The 27,919-nt window shown below is 44.6% G+C and overlaps 1 protein-coding gene across 4 annotated transcripts in view; it reads right to left on the bottom strand.

Moving 5' to 3' along the window:
- Nucleotides 1–27,919, bottom strand: part of NCK2 (NCK adaptor protein 2) — a 143,507-nt gene that overhangs the window by 48,713 nt on the left and 66,875 nt on the right. For all 4 annotated transcript variants that reach the window (XM_070511538.1, XM_044773077.2, XM_044773076.2 and 1 more), the window contains exon 2: nucleotides 27,107–27,290. The gene's annotated coding sequence lies outside the window, so the exon portion shown is untranslated. The remainder of the gene's footprint in view (nucleotides 1–27,106; nucleotides 27,291–27,919) is intronic.

The raw sequence follows: 27,919 nt of genomic DNA on the forward strand, positions 1-27,919 counted from the left end.
CCAAAATATAAATTTAAAGTATTTGTTGATGAACAAAGACTTGTTCCAGAGAACCAACCAGTGAAAACAGATACTCAAGTACCCATGATGGGCGACTGTTGGCTTTTCCTTCTCCTCCTCTGCCGCCTGCTCCTCCCCAGTCCTCCTGGCCCCTGTCCTGCCCCTGGAGCTCTGCAAGTGCGCTCACTTCCCACTGCTGGCTGTAGGGCTCTCGTTCCCAGGTCTCTATTTCTTGGGCTGTGGGGTCCACTGCACACTGGCAATTCCACCAGCCGACTGGACATATTCCGTGACCTCAGAGGAGCATTCACCACTTTTTAAAGAGTGATTACAGTACGTATTAGCAGAAGCTCAAGCACACAATATACCCCATGATTTCTTTGTTTAAATTGTGGCAAAATAAACATAAAATTTACCATTTTAACCATTTTTAAGTACACAGTTGAGTGGCATAAAGTACATTTATACTGTTGCACAACCAGCACTGCCATCCACCTCCAGAAACTTTTCATCTTCTAAAACTGACACTCTGTACCCATTACACTAACTCCCAGCCTGCTCCCCTGGCAACCACAACTCTACTTTCTGTCTCTACGAATTTGACTACTCTAGGGATCTCAGATAAGTAGAATCATACAGTGCTTGTCCTTCTGGGTCTGGCTTATTTCTCTTAGCATAATGTCCTCAAGGTTCATCCATACTGTAGCATGTGTCAGAATTTCCTTCCTTTTTAAGCCTGAATAATATTCTACTGTATGTATAGACAATACATTGTTTATCCATGCACCCATCGACGGACACGTGGGTTACTTCCGTCTCTTGGCTACTGTGGATATTGCTGCTATGAAGACAGGTGTGCAAACACCTCTTCGAGACCCTGCCTTCAATTCTGTGGGGTCTCCACCCAAAGTGGGATTGCTGGTCATATGGTGATTCTAGTTTTAATTTTCTGAGGAACTGCCTTACTGTTTTCCACAACAGCTGCAACTTGTTACATTCCCACGAGCAGTGCACAAGCGTTCTAAGTGCTCCACATCCTCACCAACTCTTATTTTCTGTTTCCTTGATAGGAGCCATCCTACTGGGTGTGAGGCACACCTACTTTCCTAAGAGAGCCTTCTTTTTAATGGATCCTCAGCAGGATTTGTTCGTGGATGGCAATTCTCAACTTAAAAACAAGTTACACTACTTTATAATAAATCTGGGGTTTCTGCTCACCCCTCTCCCCGTCTTATACAGTGAGTATCTACTATTAATTTATCCTTACTGCCAGGATCAGCCAGCCCCCAAAATTAAACCACAGAACAAAAATGCCTTAAAATTTGAGTTTATCAACCAGTTTTTAGGAGTTAATCACCAAGCAACTCACTGTACTATGTGAAATGCTAGTACACAACTAGTATTCCATTAACCAGAGTCCATATTTTATTCAGATGTCCTTAATTTTTCCCTAACGTCCTTTTTCTATTCCAGGAGCTCCTCCAAAGACCACATCCCGTTTAGTTGCCGTAGCTCCTAGGGCTCCTCTCAGCTGCGACAGTTCCTCAGACTCTGCTTGTGTTGGTGCCTTTACAGTTTTGAGGAACGCTGTCAGCTGTTTTGTAGAATACTCCTCAGCTGGGACTCGTCTGATCTTTTTCTCCTCATCAGACTGGGGGCATGAGTTTGGGGGAAAGACCACAGGGTAAAGTGTCACTGTCACTGCATCACACCAAGGCCACAGCATGGCCAGGACTCATCACTGTTGGTGTGGGCCTCAACTCCCTGGCTGAGACAGTGCCTGTGGGTTTCTCCACTGTCAAGTCATTCTTTCCCTTTTTCCATCCTGTGCTTTTTGGAAGGAAGTCTCTAAGCACAGCCCACACTCCAAGAGTGGGGAGTTATGCTCCACCCCCTCGAGGAGGAATAGCTCAGAAATTATTTGGAAATCCGCATGGGAGATTTGTCTCTCCTCCCGTGTTTTTTAATTTATTCAACCATTTATTTATATCAGTATGTGCTTCAGGATATTTATTCTACACTGTGGGCTACAATCCAGTACTTATTTTTTCTGTTGCTCCTAATTGTTCTAACTTCGCTACTAGGAGCTCTTTCTGTTGACTCCTGTGTCCCTTTGACAGAACCCATCATTGTGAGTGTGTGTGGTGTCATGAGCACATCCTTACTTTCTGGCACCACAAGATACTCCAGGCTCATCCTGGGTATCTTCTGCTCCAGTCTTAAAGTCAATCTGGCGGGTTTACACATCCCATTGTTTGTACATTTTACACATGAGAGTTCTCCTGTGCTGACCAGTCCAGCTCCTGGGTCACAGTGTTGCTGAAGACAGTAAAAAAGCTATTTTGTGAGACTGATGGTATTTGATTTCAACAAGCCTTCCCTCCTGCGAAGCAATGCTTTCTAAGTAACGCCTTTCGCTGGGTCCCTAACCTATTTCTCAGTGTCTGCCCTGCTGACTATTCCCACTCCCTCCATAACCACAGTCACCATTTTCGACCACCTATTTCTCCTGCAGCCTATTTCCCGAGTCTCAGTCCCATCCCCCACCCTCACTAATCCGCTCCAACCCAGCCAGGCGTCCCTGTCCCTGACCCCACCTGCAGTCTGCGGTACGTACCTCATGCTCCCCAAGCATAATTACCTTTATCCTTGACTTAGGTGAGCCAAAACTCAGTAACACGTGCCAGGAGCACTTAAAGAAATCTCGGTTGCTATAAATCAGGAGTCTGACGTGGCACCAAAAGCACCAAGGGGGCACTTAGCAAACTCTGGTAGCAGCTACTGGACACCTGCCCCGGGATGGCCGAATGTGCAGCAGCAGCAATCACAACCCGCAGAGCAGCCCCATGTTATATCTCTGATCAGCGGCCCACGCGAGCCCTTGGTGCTGCCTGGCAGGACACTCTGTGTCCTAAGTGAACTTGCTCTCCCTCCGTGGGGGGCTGCTTCAGATCTTCTCCACCCACTAATATCTCCTCCCCTTCACAGTCTCTGTTGAGGAATGACCCTGCCTCTCATTTCACCGAGAAAAACAGAGGCGATCAGAAGGCAACATCTACCCGTGCCTGTGAACACTCGGCTGTCCCTTTTGCTCCTGGCAAGCATCTGGGCGACCTTCTGAGCCCATCCTCCTCTGTGCCCTGGTTCCACCCCTCCTGGCTCCCGCAGGAACCTGCTCCTCCAGTTATTCCTGCGCTCCACCTGTCATGAGCCTCTCTCTTTTCCATGTCATCCTGCCTACACGATGACAGCTGACCCTGTCCAGCAGCCATTTCTTGGACACGCCCTTCACTGGGCTCCCAGGCAGTCGCCCAGCCCTGCTTTTCTCCCTTCCTCTCTGACTGTTCTTCCTTGGTCTCCTCGCTGGCTCCTGCTGGTACTTCTGATCTAGAGATGCAGGAGCAGCAGGCTGTCTGGGGGCATCGACCATCCGCCCACTTGCTCCCTGGACGAGTCCATCTACCCTCTTGGCTCTGAGTGCCATCTACAGGCACATCGCTCCCAACTGTTGCCTCCACCTCTGCTCTCTCCCCTGGATGCCAGACTTGTTTCCCCGGCTGCCTACTGAACACCTCTGTCTGGAGGTCTCATGTGCACTTCAGACTTCACATGTCCACATAAAACTCTTCATTCTCCCCACCAAAAACAAAAGAAAGCTAATCAAATGAACAACCACAACAAAAACCTGTGTCTCCCACAGAGCTCTCTTCTGAGTAAATGACATATATGACAACCATTCACCCAGCTGCTCATCGGGCCCAAAATCTTAGAGCCATCCCACAGACTCCTGTCTCTCACACTCCACCCATTTCATCAGCAAACCCTACAGGCTCACCTTCAAAATACATCTGATTGCAACCAACCTCACCCTCCCCGCCCTGCTCCAAGACAGCAGCAGCCCTGGCCCGGACTATGTCACTTTCTCTGAGCTGATCCTTGCTTCCACCCCTCCGTGCAACTCCCAATTGGCTTCCCTAACAGCAGCCCCATGATGCTCGTAAAGTGGCCGGTGATTTGTGTCGCTCCTCCGTCCAAACCTCACTGCAGCTTCCCGCCACACGAGGCCTTTAATCGAAGCCTAAAATGCCCTGACTCTGGGCTCCTTCTCCAAACCACAGCCTGCTCCTCAAGCTCGCTCTTCCTCAGAACAACCAGGTGAGCTCCTGCCTCAGGCCTCTGCCCCTGCTGTTCACATGCTCCTCCCTGAGACAGCTCTCTGCACAACTCTGTTCCTCCACGTCGTTCAGGCCTGTGATGCAGTGTCACCTCCCGTGCTCCACTCTCCCTCTCTCGTCCCTGACGAACCCCAGCTCTCTGCCAAGCCCAGCTGCCCACCTTTCCTAGAAGAGCTTCTGCGTCACCACCATCCCCGCCACCCCTGCTGTTTTCTTCTTTCCATGCCACTTACCAGAACTTCACACATATTTTTATCGATTGTCTATTTTCTCTCACTGACTGTAATTCTGTGAGGACAAGGCCCTCGCCTCCTCGTAAACAGAACGCTCAGCAAGGCCTGAGCCTGTGTGGCACTTGGCAAGTACCGGAAGGAGTGAGCGGGCGAAGGGCCTGTGACGCTCTTTATCAGCAGCTGCTGGTGGCATGTCCACCACAGGAATCCACGCGTGGACAGAGGACGCGGATGGGCTAGTGTGTCCTACACCGAAGTCCTGAATTGCCGCTAGATTCAAATTTAAGATGCTTCATCTAAAACCATCTCACCTTTTGATACAGTCATTCTTATTCTACATAATAAGGGCTCTTAACTCACGACGGAAGCCAGGGAAGAATTCCAATTAAAAATTTAAATTTTATACTATTCAGCTACTTTGAGTAAAAGGGTGAAAGTACATGGAATATACATAAATATTCATGAAATGCAGATCAATAATGAAGAGTGAATCTGCTCTCTCTTTCTAGCAACTGATTAGTGCAGCAACAGATAACGAAAGACACAAGTTTAGCAAAGCTCATTAAACTACTGAGAAGGCACAGTCTAAGACTAGATCACAGACGTGGCAAATATAATTTAAGTATGGTAGTAAAATTCCAGCATGCAAAAACTTTGTATTTATGTTTTTCAACCTCAAAATTTAAAAATACGTGTTGAACACCGAAACAACACAAAATGGATATGGCCCTCTCAGCAAAGCTGTGAGAACACCACATTCCCTTTTACATGAAAGCATTAAAGTTTATAGAGTGGTATCCATTGTTGGCACAGAAAAAGACTCTCTTCCAGTTAAAAGAACGTCTGGATTCTCAAGTAGGAATTATTCATTTTCATAGATCAAAATATGATGATATATACTTGTAAAGAAACCATTGTAAGCAGTACATATAATGACAAAGGACTGGTATCCAGAATATATAAAAAACTGTTACAATTCAAGAAGAAAAAGACCAACACTCAATTGAAAAGCAAGTAAAAGACACGGTCATTGTACAGAAGGGCAGTACAAATGGTGAGTAAGCACAAAAAAAAGCTCGATCCTCTTCCTAATTTGAGATCACAGTAAGATACCATTCTACCCTAAAGGGATAAAAACGAAAAAAGCTGATAGTGTTAGGAAGGCTGTGAAGCAATGGGAATGCTCATATTCTGCTGGAGAGAGTAAGAAGGAATAACCACTTTGGAAGACAATTTGGAATTATCTTGTGCAGCTGAACACTGACACCCTGTCCCAGGCAGCAATGCCACGTCGAGTTACAGGCAGCAGAGAAATGCCAGCACTTGTGTGTCAGGGGACCTGCACAACAGGGCTCCGAGCAGCTCTGCTTACAACAGGTGACGAAGAGAAATCCATCACTGAACCAACAGGAAGAGGGAGACATGGGTGACAGCCACATCCCTCAGCATCACTCAGCAGTGAGAGGGAAGAAAGCCTCCCCAAAGTACACAGACGATTCTCAGAAACCATGCTGAGTAGAAAAGCCAAAGGACTACATCCTCCACAGTTCCATTTTCACAAAGCCCTAACACGACCAAACTGAACAATGCTGTCTAGGCTTACACATGCATGTGGTGAAGCTAACTTTAAAAAGCAAGGGGGAGGCCAGCCCCGTGGTGTAGTGGTTAAGTTCGGTGTACTCTGCTTCAGCAGCCTAGGTTGGGGTTCCAGGCAGACCTACACCACTCATCAGCCACACTATGGCAGCATACCACATAAAAGAGAGGAAGATCGGCACAGATGTTAGCTCAAGGTGAATCTTCCTCAGCAAAAAAAAAAAAAAAAAAAAAGCAAGCAAGGGAATGAATGAGTAAATAAATAAATGGGGGAGAAGAGACAAATTTCCCCAGAAGAATCGTAAACAAATTATGTAGCCACTCCCCCTCAAGGAGGTGGAGTGTAACTCCCCAGCCCTAAGCGTGGGCTGTGCTTAGACTTCCTTCCAGAGAGGACAGCATGAGAAGGGGAGAAAGCTGACACACGGGGCCTCGGCCAGGTGACCGCAGCCAGCACCACAGCGGTAAGTGAGATGGACAGTACATGCCCTGGATAGGATGCGATGAAAACAGCTCTTTGCCTCCAGGGTCTTCCTCCCCAACCCATAACAGCAGTCTAAAGATGAGAAAAACATCAGACAAATGCCGTCTGAGGAACACCTGACAAGGCCTCCTCCAACTTTCACAGTCATCAAACCCGGAAAAGTCTGAAAACCTCACAGCCTAAGGTCCCACGACAACTAAACGTAACGTGGACTCCTGAGTGGGTCTCTGCACCTGGGGATTGTCTTTACTCTGAAATGTATATTATCTGATATTAATATAGATCCTCCTGCCATCTTCTGACGATGATTCACGCCACGTGGAGTATCTTCTCCACCCTTCCAGTGTCAACACATACACAGACACACATACACGAACACGCATATAGTGTCTCTAAAGTGTGCCAGGGTGTGATGGGGAGACAGAGAAGCCGCTCAGAGGCAAAGTCAGATCTGTGCTGGAATGGAGGGGACTGTGGAGACAGGTCCGAAAGGGCCCAAACCCAGGGGCCCAGGACTGCTCAAAGGAGTTCAGAACCCTTTACCGGGTAATCGAACCTGGCTCTAATTTGAGAATAAGAATTTTCTGGTTTATTAGTTATATTTTTGCAGAAAAAAACCTGAGTGATCAGATATTCTATACACCAGCCTGATAAGTTTTCCATTCCTGAGACAGTCAACATGACAGGCCTCCCCACAAATGTCATCTGCACGGGGACAGAACTGGGCCTCCTGGGGTCAGCCTTCAAGGGACACAGGACACCTTAGCCCCAAGCTCGTAAAGGACACAATGCAATCACTGGTTAATCAGAAGATCTGCTGGGATCTTGCAGTGCCGGAGCCCCAGTCCTGACCATCAGGATGCTAAGATATAAGGGACTTCGATCCTGAGGACTAGGAGGTCTGGCTGTGGAACACTGCAAACATCTTCAGGATGTGATGTAAGTGACAGAGAAGGGCTCACTTTATGCATGTCGCCTTTGTAAAGTAACAATTATTTCACATCCTTCTGTGCTCTGCAGGTGACCCAGATATTGGCCCTGCCAGGCAAAAGTAAGGCTCTGTAAAAATCCCTAAAAGAAGAGAAATTATTTCCCTTTTGCACAAAACAATATACACTGCTATGCGATTTCTCCACTAACCCTGAGCCCTGTCTTCCAGGAACTCACCCTCCCAAGCTGGAATCTCCAAAGCAGAGAACACAAGGCATGGAGAGAAAGTATTGGCACTCCTTTTCTGGTATGTTCTAAAGCACCACAACGCCCTGCACTGTTTCCTCATTATATTTTGTTAGATTTCTGTGCATAAGACGAGTCTCCCTTGAGGGTGAGCTCACTGTAAGGATCAGAAATCAGTACGGCCAATAAACACTGTAATTAGTCACAGAATGGAATTTTTTTTAAGTCTCGTGAATTATCTAAAGTGTGACTATAGGAAAATCCTCCCACGGAGGACCTTGGAGGAGAAGGTACCTTTAAGGAGACCAATGTAAACATACAGATGCCCAGGCCGGTCCCTTGAGCCCACTCCAGGTTGGTCCCGAGCGGGGCCTGAGCATCCTGGTGACTCCTCCAGGAAAACGCACAGCTCAGAGAGCACACAGGGGTGACCTCGCACAAACGTGAGTGAGGCACATCTAGGACACAGGAACACGCGTGCTGACACTCGCCTCCCCCTCTCTCCTTACCTCTCCTGTGCTCTCTATCCCAAACCAGCCTCTCTCTCTCCAGGTGGCAGAGGATTTAAAATCCAGGGTCCAGGTCAGCAGTTTCCAAACTGGCTGATCAGTATGACTTGGAAGAAGCTTTAAAATAAAGCAACAAAGTGCAGGCTTCCCAACATGTAATTCCTGGGGTGGGGACTGGGCCCGGGGTCTGTTTTCAAAAGTCCCTCCCGGCTTCTGAGGAGGAACCAGGTTTGGGAACGGTTTTGATGAAAGCGTTTACACGAGCGGTGCTCCCCTGCACCAACACATCTGAATCCCGGGGAGCTTCCAGCACCAGAAGCCCAGGCCACCCCTCCACCCAGGTGGTGGCTCCCTCCCTGAGCAGCCAGCAGCACTGACTGACGGGGCTCCCTGGGAGCCGTATGCTCGCTTCTAGAAAGACAAGAGCGAGGCAGAGGCCCCAGTACACACGTCTCCACTCTGTTCCCAAGCACCTAACCAAGTGTCCAGCTCCTCCATGCCTGGCCCCACTCAGCCAACAAAAGCCAGCAGCACTGGCAGCGTGTAGCTCGCGGAGATCCCTGCTCCCCTTTCTGGAGCTGAGACTCAGGTGGCAGATGAGCGCCTGAGTTCACTGCAATGGGGGGGAGGTGGGGGCTCCAATGGGGTCTCACGCACCTGGAACACAGAACTCTATGGGGATGTAGCAGCCAGGCTTGTGGTACAAAACCGTCCGTGCAGTACTGTTCCTAGAAATCCAAGGTCACAGAGCCGGCACTCACCTCGTCCCTCCTTATCACTGTCTGGGACATTAAGGCCCAGAGGTTAACACATAGCTGTGACAAGAACTACGAGCAGATGTCAGTCCCTGTGCCACACACTCGGCACTCTCTCCAGAGGCCTCTGCTCCAAGCATGAGCTGAAGAGGCTTAGGATCGAGCCACTGGGAACATACAACCAACGTTTTACAAAACCATCCTAAATATGAGTTTTCGGACTATCAGACGTGGTCATCTGAAGATGGCCTGTATTTAGCTTCTCCCACAAAAGAGGCCTCCACCAGACCCAGGTTGCCAACAGGGTAGGCGCCCCCGCCTCAGGCTCCTGGCTCAGCGGCTCTCCCGCTTCCGACCTTGGTGTCTCTCAGGCTTCGTAAGCACTACAGAATTGGCAACAAATCCTCAGTACCATCAGAAGCTTCCAGGTCCCCACACCCTCTAAACAGGCCAGTCTCACTGGGGAGGGTCTCAGGTCTGTGTGTTTCCCACTGAACCCCCATGAGTGCCGGGGGCTGAGCAGAAGCAGCCTCTATGGAACGTCCCCCCAGCAGACTAAGCTCTCTGCTTCCCTGGGGGCGTGGGTCTGGCCTGGAGTCCGCCAGGGCCCTGGGCGGCTCCTGACCTCGGCCTGCCCACACTGTGGCCTGGGCAGTCTGCACACGCAAAGGTCGGAGACTTAAAAAGTAGGATCCCCCATCTTCTTTTAGAGAGCAGTCAGGCTCAAATCCAACTAATTAACTTTTCGCTGCTACCGCTGGTCCAGTTTGACTCTCTGAGAGGCTGGGAAGGCAAATAAATGTCATTTCACGGGAGATGCAGGGTGACCCCCACAGCCACAGACCTGGCAGGGGGACAGGGTCACCTCCCCCTCAATAAGCACTGACGATTACTGGTCTCCATTCACAACTTGCTGTTGTTAAGATCTTGCTTGTTAACACAGCACCAAAAAAGTTTCCCTTAAACTGTGATATTTTACGTCCAGTTTATTCATAACGTTTTTATAACCATTTTAACACGTTGAAGCCAATACCTTTTCCAAAGAAAACATTTACAATGTTATAATAAAAGTCAACTGGAAAATTGATTCTGATAGGCAGAAATCTAAACCTCAAGGTGCTTTTTCACCATCTACAGAGACACACCAGTGACATGAGAAGGCAGAGGCAAGAGGTCCCTGGGACTACCACCAACCCTCCCCGCAGTGTCCCAGGACCACCAGACATGTTACTGTGGAAGACAGCTCCCCAGTTTTTCCATCTACCTCCTTCAGATCTGCACACACGGCGGGTAGGTCTGCAAAGTAACCCTCACACTGCTAGAGCAGTTTCTTTTTCAACTTTATTGAGGTATACTTAACATACTGAAAGTTGCACATATTTAATGTATACAATTTGATGAGTTAGGACACCTTGAGATCATCACCACTAACAAGGTAATAAACATGTCCCTCACCTCCAAAAGATGTGCCAGTTCCAGGTCTAGTTAGCTAAAAGCTACGCTCCCCATCCTGGTACACACACAGTAGGGATATACTTTTTGTGTCTCTGGAGGCGGGAGGCCAAGGAAAAACACTTTACTTTTCCTAATTTTGGACCCGTACATGCAGTAACGGTCTCATTTACAGCTGTGAGGCCTGTTTCTTAGTATATGGCTCTGTCCCATCTATGTCATCTACATGTCTGGTCCAGGGACTCTGAAAGCAGGACAAAGAGCACTGCGAGGTCAGTGCATCCGTAATCCAGCCCGCAGACATGAGTCACGGGTCACCCTCCACCCTGTGCCGTATTTGGCAAGTAAAGTAACCTCTCCTGGCTCATTTCTTTCTTTTATAAAATGGGAGTTGGGCGGTGGAGAATACCCACATCACCAGATCTGAAAGAGAATTTGTGAAAATTCCTTTGTAACCTGTAAGGTACAACTCAGAGAACAGTGGAGAAATAACTGGAACGTTATGAATTCAGCTTCTGCAATCTGTCAGAGAGAAAAGACGGTGGGGGGGATTTGCTTTCCTGTATGTTTCATTTTTTTCTCCAGCTTTCTAGAAGCCACACTGCTAGGGCACGTCAGCTAAGGTAGAAAAGAAAAATGATTGACCAAACTTTGATCATCACTTCAAGGATCAGAAAATGATTTCATTGACTACATAAAGAAACGTTACATCACAATTTTATGAAGCTCTGCTCTGCACACAGGCGCTATGGGAAGGGCCATGGATCACGGGGACAACCACACCATACAGGAGGTGTATAAGGTCCTCTTGCCTGTACAAGTAACTTCTCCTTCAAAGGTCTGTTTCGTAAGTTGGGAATCACCAATAAACACCAGGTGCCTTTGAACACCGTTCAGGAACAGCACAAGTGGAAGTTCGGGGCCTGTTCCTGGCCTCAACTCGGCCCTGAGCTGACGAGCTGACCCTGGGACTTCAGAAGGTACTGAGGCCCTCCAGGGGATTTGGGTTCCTGCCCCTCCAACCCTTCCCAAAGCCTTCCATCATGCTGCTTTCCTTAAGTTTCCAAAAGGGACTTGTGTCCAATCTGTACTTGGCTGCTGGAAATTTTGCTAGGGGAAAAATAAATAAATAAAATTCATGGTCCAATAAGAGTAAAAGGCTTTGGGTCAGGAAGATGTCGGCTCACAGCCTGCTCTGCTCTGATGAGCACCGGGCTTTGGCCCAGCTGTTTAATCTCTCAGAGTGTTCAGTGGTTCCTGGTTCAAGGTAAGCACTCAGATAATAGGTCGTTACATGTCCTTACCATGGAATGTCAGAGACACGGGGAGCAGAAAGAACAGGAGCTTGTGAGCAGCAGACCTTGGTCAAAATTCTGTCGTGCAAGTTCAGCATTATGACCCCAGACAACCATCTTAACCTCTCCTGAGGCTTAGTGTCTCTGCCTATAAAATGGGGGAACAAGACCTGCATTTCAGATAAGAGATAATACTAGAGGTGGCAAGCCCTGTGCCTAGTACCTGGCAATAGCTGCTTCTGTTGACTGCACCACCAGGTTAACTGTGGTAGAATCAACGTTGAAAAAGTTTTAGCAACTGTCAATACTCACTGGGCAATTATTTAATCAATTATCACAGATCTAGGTACTACAAAAACTGGAACATCAAAGGGTATGGTCATCCCTAAACACTCAGTATCCCGTAAGGAAGATCCAATTGGTCCAGTTGCAGAGGCCCTGCCCCAAACTCCCCAGGGGTCCTGGTTTTGGGGGAGCAGCAGTAAGGGCTGGAATGGTTCCTTCTATTTTGGAAGAAACTCAACAAGTTACTTCCAGGTATCTACACCTCCCAACAGCAGTTACAGCCCTAAAAACTTAATGAGTGAGAAATGGGTCTTGTATGCAGTAGGTCTTTCTAAACAATCCACGCGAGGGCAAAGTAAGTTACCAGCAGTCTCCAAAATAGCAAAAAGCTGGGATATGGTCAAAGTGAGGAATAAATTTTTTAAGGCAACTTTACTAAGCATATAAACTCTCAGAAAATTATTACTACACAAATTGAGGCTAATATCAATAAAAATTTCCTTTACTAAAAGAAAAATTACTGGATAGCATTTTTATGAACCTAAGACTGACAGATATGCCTAACTTTTCATTTTCTCCTGTTCGATGCACAAACAACCCATTGCTGCTTCTACAGTTGAATGAAAAATGACACATACAGACTTCAGTTGTTATCAGCTTAAAATAGACTGTTATAAGAAGTTTTATGTAAGCCTCACAGTAACCATAAAGCAAAAACCTACAATAGATACACTAAAGAGAAAGAGAAAGGAATCTAAGCACATCACTGCAGAAAATGATCAAATCACAAAGGAAGAGACAAAGGGATGAAGAAAGGAACAAAAGAATTACAAAAAGGCAAGAAAACAATTAACAAAATGGCAATAGTAAGTCCATACCTATTAATAATTACGTTAGATGTATATGAACTAAATTCTCCAATCAAAAGACACAGTGGCTGAATGAATAAAAAAACAAGACCCAACTACATGCTGCCCACAAGAGACTCACGTCAGATGTAAGGATACAAACAGACTGAAAGTGAAGGGGTGGAAAGATACTCCATGCAAACGGAAACCAAAAGGAAGCAGAGGTAACTACACTTCTACTGGACAAAATAGATTTTAAACCAAAGACTAATAGGAGACAAAGAGCATGATCATATAATGTTAAAGGGGTCAATCTGACAAGAAGATATAACATTTGTAAATACTTAGGCACCCAACATAGGAGCGCCTAAATATATACAGCAAATACTAACAGACCTGAAGGAAGAAACAGACAGCAGTACAATAATAGTAGTAGACGTCAATACTCCACTTTCATCAATGGCTAGGTCATCCAGACAAAAAAAGAGAGAAAGAAAGAAATCTGTACGTAAACTACAGGCTAGATCAGGTGGACCTAACGAATATTTACAAAACATTCCATCCAACAGCAGCAGGATACATACTTTTCTAGGCACACATAGCACATTCTCCAGGATACATATGTTAGGCAACAAGAAAGTCTTAATAAATTTAATTAGACTGAAGTCATATCAAGCATCTTTTCCAACCACAATGGTATGAAAGTGGAAACCAATTATACGAAGAAAACTGAAAAGCCCACAAACATCTGGAGATTAAACAACATACAACTGAACAACCAATGGGTCAAAGAAGAAATCAAAAGAAGAACTCAAAAAATATCTTGAGACAAATGAAAATGGAAATACAATATACCAAAATTTATGGGATGCAGCAAAAGCAGTTTTAAGAGGGAAATTCACATATTAAGAAAAAAACAAAGATTCCAAATAAATTACCTAACTTTACACCTCAGGAAACTAGAAAAAGAAGAACAAAGCCCAAAGTTATTACAAGGAAGGAAATAACAAAGATAAAAATGGAAATAAATGAAATAGAGACTAAAAAGACAATAAAAAACATCAATGAAACTAAGAGCTGGTTTTTTGAAAAAATAAATAAACAAATCTTTAGCTAGACTCACCCAGAAAAAAAGAGAGGACTCATAAAATTAGAAATGCAAAAGGAGAGATTACAGCTGATACCACAGAAATACAAAGGGTAACAGACTACCACGAACAATTATACAGCAACAAATTGAATCCTGGAAGAAAAGGATAAGTTCCTAGAAACATACAACCTACCAAGACTAATTCATGAAGAAACAACATCTGAACAGACCGATTAGTAAAGAGATTGAGTGAATAATCCAAAACCTGCCAACAAACAAAGGTCCAGGACCTGAAGGCTTCATTGGAAAATCCCACCAAACATTTAAAAATGAATTTATACTAATCCTTCTCAAGCTCTTCCAAAAAACAGAAAAGGAGAGAACACTTCCAAACTCATTTTACAAGGCCAGCATTACCCTGATGCCAAAAACATAGAAAAACACTACAAGGAAAGAATACTGCTCAATATTGCTGATGAAAATACAAGGAAAAATCCTCAAAATATTAGCAAACCGAATTCAACAACACATTCAAAGGATCATACACCATGATCAAGTGGGATTTATTCCAGGGATGCAAGGATAGTTCAACATCTGCAAATCAGTCAAAGTGATACACCACATTAACCAAACTAAAGATAAAAGCCATATGATCATCTCAATAGATGCACAGAAAGTATTTGAAAAAAATACAACATCCATTTATGATAAAAACTCTCAACAAAGCAGGTATACAGGGAACATACGTCAACACAATAAAGGCCATGTATAACAAGCCCACAGCTAAAATCGTACTCAATGGTGAAAAGCTGATAGCTTTTCCTCAAAGATCAGAAACAAGACAAAGATGCCCAGTCTTGCTGCTTTTACTTAACATAGCACTGGAGGTGCTAGTCAGGGCAATTAGGCAAGAAAAAGAAATAAAAGGCATCCATATCAGAGAAGAAGAAGCAAAACTGTCACTATTTGCAGATGACATGATACTATTATATATAGAAAATTCTAAATACTTTACCAAACAAACCTGTTAGAATTAATAAACAAATTCGGTTAAGTTGCAGGATACAAAATCAATATACAAAAATCGTTTGCATTTCTATATAATGACAACAACCTATCAGGAAGAGAAATTAAGAAAATAATCCCATTTATAATTGCATCAAACAGAATAAAGTACCTAGGAATAAATTTAACCAAGGAGGTGAAAGATCTGTACACTGAAAACTGTTAAGACACTGATTTTTATTAAAAAACTCAAGAAAACACAAATAAATGGAAAGAATTTTCATGCTCGTGGATTGGAAGAATTAATATTTTTAAAATGTCCATACTACCCAAAATCATCAACATATTCAATGCAATCCCTACCAATTCCAATGGCATTTTTATCAGAAATAGAACAAACAATCCTAAAATTTGTATGGAACCAAAAAAGACCCTGAATAGCACAAAGCAATCTTGAGAAAAAAGAACAAAGCTGGAGGCACACACTGTCAGATTTCAAACTATATTACAAAGCTATAGTAGCAAAAACAGTATGATATTGGCATCAAAATAGACACATAGATCAATGGAACAGAATAGAGAGCCAAGAAATAAACTCACGCATGCATGGTCAATTAATTTACGACAAAGGAGCCAAGGATATACAATGGGAAACGAGAAGTCTCTTCAATAACTGGTGTTGAGAAAAGTGGACAGCCACGTGCAAAAGAATAAAACTGGACCACTATTTTATACCATACACAAAAATCAACTCAAAATGGGTTAAAGATGTGAACAGAAAACCTGAAACCATAACCTAGAAGAAAACATGGGGTAGCTCTTTGAGACCTGTCTTGTCAATGATTTTTTGGATCTGACATCAAAAGCAAAAATAAACAACTGGGACTACATCAGACTAAAACACTTCTGCACAGCAAAGGAAACCATCAACAGAGTGAAAAGGTACCTATGGAATGGGAGAAAATATTTGCATATCATATATATAAGGGGTTAATGTCCAAAATACAGAAAGAACTCATACAATGCAATAGCAAAAACACACTTTGATTAAAAAGAGGGCAGAGGCTCTGAATAGACATTTTTCCAAAGAAGACACACAGATGGCCAACAGGTACATGAAAAGATGCACCATCATACCATATGTCTGTGGTGTATATATATACGTATATATATATATGTGTGTGTGTGTGTGTGTGTATATATATATATATATAATCAACATCACAAATCATCAAGGAAATGCAAATCAAAACCACAAGGAGACATCAGCTCACCCTGTTGGAATGGCTATCACCAAAAAGATAAGATAACAAGTGTTGGTGAGGATATGGAGAAAAGGGAACCCTTGTGCACTGTTGGTGGGAATACAAATTGGTGCAGGCACTATGGAGAACAGTATGGAGGCACCTTAAATAATTAAAAATAGAACCACCACATAATCCAGCAATCCCATTTCTGGGTATATATCCAAAAGAAGTGAAAATAGGATATGGAAGAGATATCTGTACTCCCATGTTCATTGCAGCATTATTCACAACAGCAAAGATATGGAACCACCTAAGTGTCCATCAAGGAATGAATGGATTAAGAAGATGTGGTATATATACATACATACAAACACACACACACACACACACACACACACACAGACACAAATGGAATATTATTCAGGCATGAAAAAGAAGGAAATCCTGACATTTGCTATAACATGGATATACCCTGAGGGCATTATGCTAAGTGAAATAAGCCAGACAGAGTAAGACAAATAATGCATAACTCATTTATATGTGGAATTTAAAAAAAACCAGTCTAACTCACAGAAACACAGTAGTAGTAAAGTGGCTGCCAGGGGCTGGGGGTGGGAGAAATGGGCACAGGTTGGTAAAAAGGTATAAGCTTCCAGCTATCAGATGAATAAGGTCTGAGGATCTAGGGTATAACATGATGACTATAGTTGACAACACTGTAATTTGCTAAGAGAGAATGCAAATGCTCTCACACACACAAAATGATAAATATGTGACATGATGGATGTGTTATGTAATTAGATGGTCAGAACTCTTTCACAACGTATACAGTGTATCAAATCACTTCAAAGTACACTTTAAATATCTTATAATTTTATTTGTCTACTATATCTCAATAAAGGTGAAAAAAGTCTTTTTCTATATCTCAATAATGCTGAAAAAAAGAAAAAAGGATCACTGCTAACTTACACTCTGGCTATTCACATCAGCATCGGACACAGTTTGTGAAATCCTGGTTTCCGTTACTTTACCTAGCCCATGAGTCTTGTCACCTAAGCCACTGTCTTTCCTCCCCCATAACATCAACATCCTTCTACCCATTAGGCTTCTTTCCTGAAAAAGTCTCCAAATAGCTTTTTGAAAGATTAAAAAATCTTCAGCATAGCATACAAAGCCCTTTGCATTGTCCATCCCCAGTAAATACTAGCCAGCCTCCAATAATGGTGAGTCACACTCAATTTTCTATTCTACATGGGAAGAATTAAGTGCAGATTGCACATTTGTTAACAATTCCGGTGTAAATGGAAAGGTGGGCTACCATGCTCTGCCCACGGTCTCCACTCACCAAAGTAGGCAGGGTCAGGGCCAGGGAGTTCCAAAGACTCGACTCCTTAACTTCAAAGTCGGGGGAGGCTCCAGGGGGAGACAAGAAGATGGGGTAGGGAAGCGCACCAGCTGGAAAGAGGGGCTCAGAGACCCACTCAGGCCCCTCTGAGATGTAGCTCGGACACCCCCCTCCTCAAACTGCTCCCCAGGGCCAGGCCCCAGGTGTAGGTCTAAGCTAGGACAGTATAAACTTATTTCTAATAACTGGGAAATTAATCGGAGGCTGACATCCCACTTACCACTTTCCCAGGCTAGCAACGCTTTCATTTCTTTCCAAGAAATGCCAAACAACAAAGCTGACCAGGCTATCACTCTTCCTGCTGGCACTTCAAAGACCACTGGCCAAACAGCTTATGCTGGGCCCCCACTCATCACTGCTTCAATGGCCTGGAGACTCTGGGACCCACTACCCAGCTAATCCACTGAGCCTGCCCTGTGCCAAGGGTACCCATTATGTCTCTGCCCACACCTCCTTTCATTCTTTAAAACTCATTCCAAACACAGCATCCTCCGGCTTTTCCAGCCTCCTCTCCGAGGGTCGGCCCCCCTGCCTCAGGCACAGGGCCTCACTGTAAGAACCTCGCCACACAGTTATCACGGCCCGAGAGCCATCAGGATCTTGCCCCAGCCCGCAAGGACACGAGAAAGGGCGTTTGGAACCATATTTTACCTATTTGTGTAGCTCCTAAAACAGTCACTGCAAGAAAAACAGCCTAGAATCCAGCTGGTACTCACAACAAATATTTAACAGATACATTTAATGATGTTCCCGCTGAACATTTATCTAAACCACAAAAGTAATTTGCAATAAGCAAATCAGGGTTTTGGTGTGGATCTCATGAACTTATAAAATATAGGTAATTCTTAGGAGAAGAGCCAAGATGGCGCCGTGAGTAGTCCTCTTTGTCTCTCGCCCTTCGAGTCTACAATTATTTGGACACTTATCGCTTGACAAAGGATATCCAGACAGCATCTCAGGACGTCTGAGACACCCACGCGACTATACATCGGAAGGCGGATGGACTTTCCTCCGGGAGGATGTGGAAATAGGTGAAAACTCTCCGACCCCGACGGGAAGCCTAGTACCCGCAAGCGGCTTTCTTCCAACGGACGCCCCCAGAGGATCCACACACATCTAGGGCAGGAGCGAGAACACAACAGAGGAGCGACGGTGGAAACAGGTGACCAGAACCCTACCTAAACCCCCTGCAATTACTCCTAAACGCAGAGGGAAACTTTGGAGGTGCACACCTGAGCCCGCGGGGAGAGTCTCTCCCCGCCATTGGCGGGGAGACCCAGCCTGGTGCTCAGGGCGCCCGGAGGGTCCCAGAGAGAGACACGGAGGGCACGGAGATCTCCCAGCTGCCGTTGCCCGCCCCGTGGGACTAGGGATTGCCGGAGATCTCGGAGAGGACCGGGGCCGGGGGAACTTTCAAAGGCCGGTTCTGCGACCCGGAGGGGAAGCGCCGGAGCTCCGCCCGGGCAGCAGACAAGGCTCTCTGTCTGCCGTTAGCAGAGGGGCCACGCTGAGCATTCACGGCTCCGGGAGAGGCCCGGAGAGAATCCCAGAGGGAGGGGCGACCCCCAGCTGCCGTTGCCCACCCCGTGGGGCTAGGGATTCCCAGAGATCTCGGAGAGGACCGGGGCGGGGGGAACTTTCAAAGGCCGGTCCTGCGACCCGGAGGGGAAGCGCCGGAGCTCCGCCAGGCAGCAGACAAAACTCTCTGTCTGCCATTAGCAGAGGGGCCATGCCCAGCATTCAGGGCTCCCGGCAGAGGCCCGGAGAGAAGCCCTGAGGGCGGGGCGACCCCCAGCTGCAGTTGCCCGCCCCGTGGGGCTAGGGATTGCCAGAGATCTCGGAGAGGACCGGGGCGGGGGGAACTTTCAAAGCCCGGTTCTGCGACCCGGAGGGGAAGCGCCGGAGCTCCGCCCGGGCAGCAGACAAAACTCTCTGTCTGCTGTTAGCAGAGGGGCCACGCTGAGCATTCACGGCTCCGGGAGAGGCCCGGAGAGAATCCCAGAGGGCGGGGCGACCCCCAGCTGCCGTTGCCCACCCCATGCGGCTAGGGATTGCCGGAGATCTCAGAGAGGACTGGGGCTGGAGAGAGTTCCAGAGACCCAGCTTAGTAGCCTAGGGGGAAACCCTACAGGCTCACAGCAGCCTTAGGGAAAGCCTCTGCACAGCACCAGTAGAAGGCACCCAGCCGCCAGCCACAAGGCTGGAAGACCCCAGGGCAAAAGCAGCATAGCTAGGTGTACTAACCACAGACTGTAGAAGATGCCAATAGCTCTCCTGCGACCCATAGAGGACAAGTGAGATTTGGTGGGTGCCGACAGCAACGGAGCGACAAATATAAGTGATCCCACCCCTGGCCGCTGGAAAAGCCCATAACACCGTTGCAGACCCCAAGGAGAGAGCACATCTAGGTGGGCTGCAACAGTAGGCACCTGCAGCCTGAAGCCCCCCTGTGACGGCCCCCACGGCAGAGGAGGGAATCCAAAGGGCCACTGTGGCTACGAAGAGGGGCCCAGGCCCAGTTAGCAACTACGGACAGGGTTCCTGGTTGGTGAAGTATAAACAGCTGCTCCCCCCACCGCAGCAGCTGAAACAAGTGAAAGGAGCAACTAAACTCTATCTCCATGCAGAGGCACAAATCAACAACATCAAGCAATATGAAAAAATACATTAAATCTCCAGAACAGAAAGAAAGCAACAAATACACAGAAAACAATCCCAAAGAAAATGAGATATATAACCTAAATGACGATGACTTCAAAACAGCCATCATTAAGATTCTCAATGAGTTAAGAGAGAATTCTGAGCGACAACTCAACGAGTTCAGGAGCTATGTCACAAAAGAGTTTGATACGATAAAGAAGAACCAAACAGAAATATTGGAAATGAAGAACACAATACAGGAGATTAAGAAAAATCTAGATGCTCTGAACAGTAGGGCCGATAATATGGAGGAAAGAATTAGCAATTTGGAAGATGGCAATATAGAATTGTTGCAGGCAGAGGAGGAGAGAGAAGCAAGACTTAAAAGATATGAAGAAACTCTCCGAGAATTATCAGACACAATTAGGAGATGCAACGTAAGGATTATAGGTATACCAGAGGGAGAAGAGAAGGAGAAAGGGGCAGAAAACCTATTCAAAGAAATAATGGCTGAGAACTTCCCAAATCTGGTGAGGGAGATGGATCTTCAGGTGACAGAAGCCAATAGATCTCCAAACTTTATCAATGCAAGAAGACCAACTTCACGGCATATAGTAGTGAAGCTAGCAAAAGTCAACGACAAGGAGAAAATATTAAGGACAGCCAGGCAAAAGAAACTAACCTACAAAGGAACCCCCATCAGGCTATCAGCAGATTTCTCAGCAGAAACTTTACAGGCTAGAAGAGAGTGGAATGATATATTCAAAAATCTGAAGGACAAAAATCTACAGCCGAGAATTCTCTACCCAGCGAAAATATCCTTCAAATACGATGGAGAAATAAAAACTTTCCCAGATAAACAAAAATTAAGGGAGTTCATTGCCACAAAACCTCCTCTTCAGGAAATCCTCAGGAAAACCCTCATTCCTGAAAAATCCAAAAAAGGAAAGGGGCTACAAAACCAAGAGCAGAGGAGATAAGTAGAAGGACAACAACAGAGAGTAGCAGCTCTACATCAGAACAGATTAAACCATGGGACGAGAAACAAAGCAAACTGAAGAAAACCGGAAAACAAGACACAAAATGGGAGTGGCAGGCCCCCACGTCTCAATAATCACTCTAAATGTAAATGGACTAAACTCCCCAATCAAAAGACACAGAGTGGCAGGATGGATCAAAGAACAAGATCCAACAATATGCTGCCTCCAGGAAACACACCTCAGCCCCAAAGACAAACACAGACTCAGAGTGAAGGGATGGAGAACAATACTCCAAGCTAATAATGAACAAAAGAAAGCAGGTGTCGCTATACTAATATCAGACAAGGTAGATTTCAAAGCAAAACAGATAAAGAAAGATAAAGAGGGACAGTATATAATGATAAAAGGGACTCTCCACCAAGAAGACATAACACTTATAAATATATACGCACCCAACACAGGAGCACCAAAATTTGTAAAGCAACTCTTAATAGAACTAAAAGAAGACATCAACAACAATACAATAATAGTACGGGACCTCAACACACCATTAACACCAATGGACAGAACATCCAGACAGAAAATCAACAAGGAAATAATAGAATTAAATGAAAAATTAGACCAGATGGACTTAATAGATAAATATAGAACACTTCATCCAAAAACAGCAGGTTACACATTCTTCTCAAGTGCACATGGAACATTCTCAAGGATTGACCATATTTTGGGAACCAAAGCAAACATCAATAAATACAAGAGAGTTGAAATAATATCAAGCATCTTTTCTGATCATAATGCTATTAAACTAGAAATCAACTACAAGAAAAAAGCAGAGAAAGGTGCAAAAATGTGGAGACTAAACAACACGCTTCTCAACAAACAATGGATCATTGAAGAAATTAAAGAAGAAATCAAATTTTATCTGGAGACTAATGAAAATGAGAACACAACATACCAAATCATTTGGGATGCTGCAAAAGCAGTCCTAAGAGGGAAATTCATCACAATACAGGCTCACCTCACTAAACAAGAAAAAGCTCACATAAGCAACCTCAAACGACACCTTAAAGAACTAGAAAAAGAAGAACAAACAAAGCCCAGAGTCAGTAGAAGGAGGGAAATAATAAAAATAAGAGCAGAAATAAACGATATTGAAACAAAAAAGACAATAGAAAGGATCAATGAAACAAAGAGTTGGTTCTTCGAAAGAATTAACAAAATTGACAAACCCCTAGCCAGACTCACCAAGAAAAGAAGAGAGAAATCGCAAATTAATAAAATTAGGAATGACAGAGGGGAAATCACAACAGATACCAATGAAATACAAGAGATCATAAGAGAATACTATGAAAAACTATATGCCAACAAATTGAACAACCTGGAAGAAATGGACAAAATCCTAGACTCCTACAATCTCCCCAAACTGAATCAGGAAGAAATGGAGAATCTGAATAGGCCAATCACAAGTAAGGAAATAGAAACGGTAATCAAAAACCTCCCCAAAAATAAGAGTCCAGGACCAGACGGCTTCTCTGGAGAATTCTACCAAACATTCAAAGAAGACTTAATACCTATTCTCCTCAAACTGTTCCAGAAAATTGAGAAAGATGGAGAACTCCCTAACACATTCTATGAAGCCAACATCACTCTGATCCCCAAACCTGACAAGGACAACACAAAGAAGGAGAACTACAGGCCGATATCACTGATGAACATAGATGCAAAAATCCTCAACAAAATTTTGGCAAACCGATTACAGCAATACATCAAAAAGATTATACACCATGATCAAGTGGGATTTATACCAGGGACACAGGGATGGTTCAACATCCGCAAGTCAATCAACGTGATACACTACATCAACAAAATGAAAAACAAAAACCACATGATCATCTCAATAGATGCAGAGAAAGCATTCGACAAGATCCAACACCCATTTATGATAAAAACCCTCAGTAAAATGGGTATAGAAGGAAAGTACCTCAACATAATAAAGGCCATATATGATAGACCCACAGCCAACATCATACTCAATGGACAAAAGCTGAAAGCCATCCCTCTGAGGACAGGAACAAGACAAGGGTGCCCACTTTCACCACTCCTATTCAACATAGTACTGGAGGTGCTGGCCAGAGCAATTCGGCAGGAAAAAAAAATAAAAGGAATCCAAATAGGTAACGAAGAAGTAAAACTCGCGTTGTTTGCAGACGACATGATCTTATACATAGAAAACCCCAAAGAATCCACAGAAAAACTATTAGAAATAATCAACAACTACAGCAAAGTAGCAGGGTATAAAATTAACGTGCATAAATCAGTAGCATTTCTATACACTAACAATAAACTAACAGAAAAAGAACTCAAGAACTCTATCCCATTCACAATCGCAACGAAAAGAATAAAATACCTTGGGATAAACTTAACCAAGGAAGTGAAGGATCTATACAATGAAAACTACAAGACTTTTTTGAAAGAAATAGGCGATGACATAAAGAGATGGAAAAACATTCCTTGCACATGGATTGGAAGAATAAACATAGTTAAAATGTCCATACTACCTAAAGCAATATACAGATTCAATGCTATCCCAATCAGAATCCCAAGAACATTCTTCACAGAAATTGAACAAACAATCCTAAAATTCATATGGGGGAACAAAAGACCACGAATTGCTAAAGCAATCCTGAGCAAGAAAAACAAAGCCGGCGGAATCACAATCCCCGATTTCAAAACATACTACAAAGCTACAGTGATCAAAACAGCATGGTACTGGTACAAAAACAGGTCCACAGATCAATGGAACAGAATTGAAAGCCCAGAGATAAAACCACACATCTATGGACAGCTAATCTTCGACAAAGGAGCAGAGGGCCTACAATGGAGAAAAGAAAGTCTCTTCAACAAATGGTGCTGGGAAAACTGGACAGCCACATGCAAAAGATTGAAAATTGACCACTCTTTTTCACCACACACCAAAATAAACTCAAAATGGATCAAAGACCTAAAGATTAGGCCTGAGACAATAAGTCTTTTGGAAGAGAATATAGGCAGTACACTCTTTGACATCAGTTTCAAAAGAATCTTTTCGGACACTGTAACTCCTCAGTTGAGGGAAACAATAGAAAGAATAAACAAATGGGACTTCATCAGACTAAAGAGCTTCTTCAAGGCAAGGGAAAACAGAATTGAAACAAAAAAACAGCTCACTAATTGGGAAAAAATATTTACAAGCCACTTATCCGACAAAGGGTTAATCTCCATAATATACAAAGAACTCACACTGCTTAGCAACAAAAAAACAAACAACCCGATCAAAAAATGGGCAGAGGACATGAACAGACATTTCTCAAAAGAAGATATGAATATGGCCAATAGACACATGAAAAGATGTTCATCATCGCTAATCATCAGGGAAATGCAAATCAAAACTACACTAAGATATCACCTTACACCCGTTAGATTGGCAAAAACATCCAAAACCAAGAGTGACAAATGTTGGAGAGGTTGTGGAGAAAAAGGAACCCTCATACACTGTTGGTGGGAATGCAAACTGGTACAGCCACTATGGAAAACAGTATGGAGATTTCTCAAAAAGTTAAAAATAGAAATACCCTATGACCCAGCCATCCCATTACTGGGTATCTATCCTAAGAACCTGATATCAGAAATCTCAAGAGTCCGTTGCACCCCTATGTTCATCGCAGCATTATTTACAATAGCCAAGACGTGGAACCAGCCTACATGCCCAGAAACTGATGATTGGATAAAGAAGATGTGGTATATATACACAATGGAATACTACTCAGCCATAAAAAAAGACGAAATTGGCCCATTCACAACAATGTGGATGGACCTCGAGGGCATTATGTTAAGCGAAATAAGTCAGTCAGAGAAAGACGAACTCTATATGACTCCACTCATAGGTGGAAATTAGTATATTGAGAAGGAGATCTGATCGGTGGTTACCAGGGAAAAGGGGGGGTGGGGGGAGGGTACGGAGGGGGAAGTGGTGTACCCACAACATGACTAACAAAAATGTACAACTGAAATTTCACAAGCTTGTAATCCATCATAACATTAATAAAAAAAAAAATATATATAGGTAATTCTTTAAAATTATATGGGTATACATATTTTTGCAAGTATATTTTCATGATAATCTATGAATGGTTCTCTACCTAGTTGGACCAGGAATCAACTCATTTGCCTAACATGACAGGCTCTTGCTGGGCGCTTGTGCACAACCCAGTGCCGTGCGTGCGCACTGACTCCCCCTGCCTCACTACTTTCCGAAGGAGAAACTTCACAACACTTTAAACAATAACTTACAGTCTGTCAACGTCACTAATGATCAAGAACTCTCTAAAGAAGCAGTGTCAGATTCTGTTACTGATGAATTATTAATGAATTCTGATGATCAGATTTGAGGATTTGCACTAATTTCTAGCTTACATTGCCATAAAATATGTGACTGCAGTTATAGATGAATAAGTCTTAAAAGGTTCCACTTCAATGACTATTAAAAAAACCGAGTCACCGGGGGTAAGTCTTTTTTTACATAACGGACATAAACTAGGATTGAACCTGAAACACTCCAGTGGTGTCTGCTTCCATAAGGTCTGGAAGGGAACGCTGGGGGTGCCCTATCAATGCAGAGGGGATGTCAGGCCAGCAGGAGCCAACACCACCCTGGGGAGGGCAGGGTCAGGATAAGGTCAAGTGCAGGGGGAGGGAGAAGGAGGAGGGCTTAGAACCAGGCTGCACAGTATGAGCTCCAGGCTGTCAATTCCAAACCAGGACCGAAGCCAGGAAATCATAATGACCGACACCCGAAATGAACGGGACAATGCGTCAGTTTCTCCAAAAGGGATCATAAAGGACAATAAGGCGAAGACCGGAGACACTTACTTCTCCCCTTATGAAATACTACACATTAATTCTATGCTGTTCTGGTTACCACACATCAAAGGGGAACATACTTAAAATTAACAAGGCTCCAAAGGAAAAAAAAGTGGTCAAGGACGAAAAAACTCATTGACAAAATTTTTAGTAGCAGTTTTAGACCAAATGAAAGAAAATTCTAATTTACCTAATATATTTACAGAAATCATACCAAAAGATTTTATAGATGTAGATTCAAGAATAGTCTAAAACAATTTCTGAATAATAGAAGCAAACTAAGGTTTTGAAGGAAGGCTGACGAACTGGGTGTCACCCCTCCAGTGAGGAGACAATGCTCTGGGAATACACCATGCCTTCCGTAACCACCCCTGATGGTCTGGCCAGAGACGGACAGCAGCCTGACCAGACTGCAGCCAGCAATTCCCACGTTTAAGTCAAACGTCCAAACCGCTGGATAGGGCTCAGCATGCAGAGTGCAGAGACATGCTTTTGTCCAGCACGTTATCTTAGCAGAGGGCCCCTGGATCTTGGAATCCACAGCTGGATTACAGGTACAACTTTAACACACACAAACAAACAGCAAACCTTCCTGGGAAGCCTGCATCTGCTTGCATGTTTTGAGTAGACTTGACTCTCCAGCATCAGAGCTGGAAGGAGCCTTTTCTAGCCTGAAAGCACCCTGAAGGCGGTTCTTATTCGCCTCGGTTCTCCCAAAGCAGCAGACAGAGGCCCCACTCCTACAGACTCACGACCACCTGCTGGGTGGAGAGCTGGCGCCCAAGGGCGGGTTACAGGTGGGAGATGCCCACCATTCCGCTTCCTGGCCACCCAATGCCACCACATGCTGGAGAGGAATAGCAACCTAATTTTTGAACCAGGTCCCATGAAAACCTAAATTTTTTGAGCTCAACAAATCAGGGCTACATTTATTGCCATTTTACTAATGTAAAACCTACTGTGCAAAGCGAGCATGTGAGGCAAAAGCAGCAACTCCTCCCACCTGTTTTAAGCAGAAAACCACCTACTCACCTTTGGCACTCAATTATGAGAGATGACTGGCAAAATGCAGAACTCCTCCAAAGGAGAATTCTTCAGCTGATTACACCTCTGAGTTACAAAGCTGCAGGAATTCTCCAAATTCTCAAATCCAACTCAAATCTCAACAGGGAGTTATGATCTGGGAAACCACTTGTATAAAAGGAACATAGGAAATCTGAAAAGAAACAGAAAGAACCATATATTAGGACTGCTTGTTTGATTTTAAGCATCAGCTTGAGAAATAACTGATTATTTGCCTAAAACCACTATTTTTAAAATACCCCACAAAAAAGTCGCTTTGTATCTACTGACCTCTACCCAAACAGAACTGCTCTCGTCTGTCTGTACCTTCCACTCCTGTGTCAGCTCTAAGGCAGAGGTCAGAGAGACCATCCACACACTTGGTGGAGGGAAGAGACAGGAGGGTGGGGACAGCGGCTGCGCCCAAGAGCCCTAAGTTCCCTGGTCTCTTCCAGCCCTCCTCCCCACAATGCCTCACCCACACCCTTCAACGTCGCCAAATCAAAAGGGTGGATGCCAGGTGAAAAGGAAGCAAGGTTGCAGCAGCCTAACGAAGGGCAGGGCCGCTGGGAGCAGGGATGTGATTTCGAGCCTCGCTCTTCTCTTTGAGGCCTCTGCACTGGCCAATTGAGAGAGGCCACCGACTGGACACAGCCTTGTGCTAACAACACCCCTGCAGGAAACCTGAGAACACACCCCAACACTACAGGGAAGTGAAGACACAAGACGCCCGACAGAGTGACCCGAGCCCGCTCCCTCCTGCTCACTACACTTGGGTAACTG

This window comes from Equus asinus, chromosome 6 (genome assembly GCF_041296235.1).
Source record: "Equus asinus isolate D_3611 breed Donkey chromosome 6, EquAss-T2T_v2, whole genome shotgun sequence".
NCBI lineage: Eukaryota > Metazoa > Chordata > Mammalia > Perissodactyla > Equidae > Equus > Equus asinus.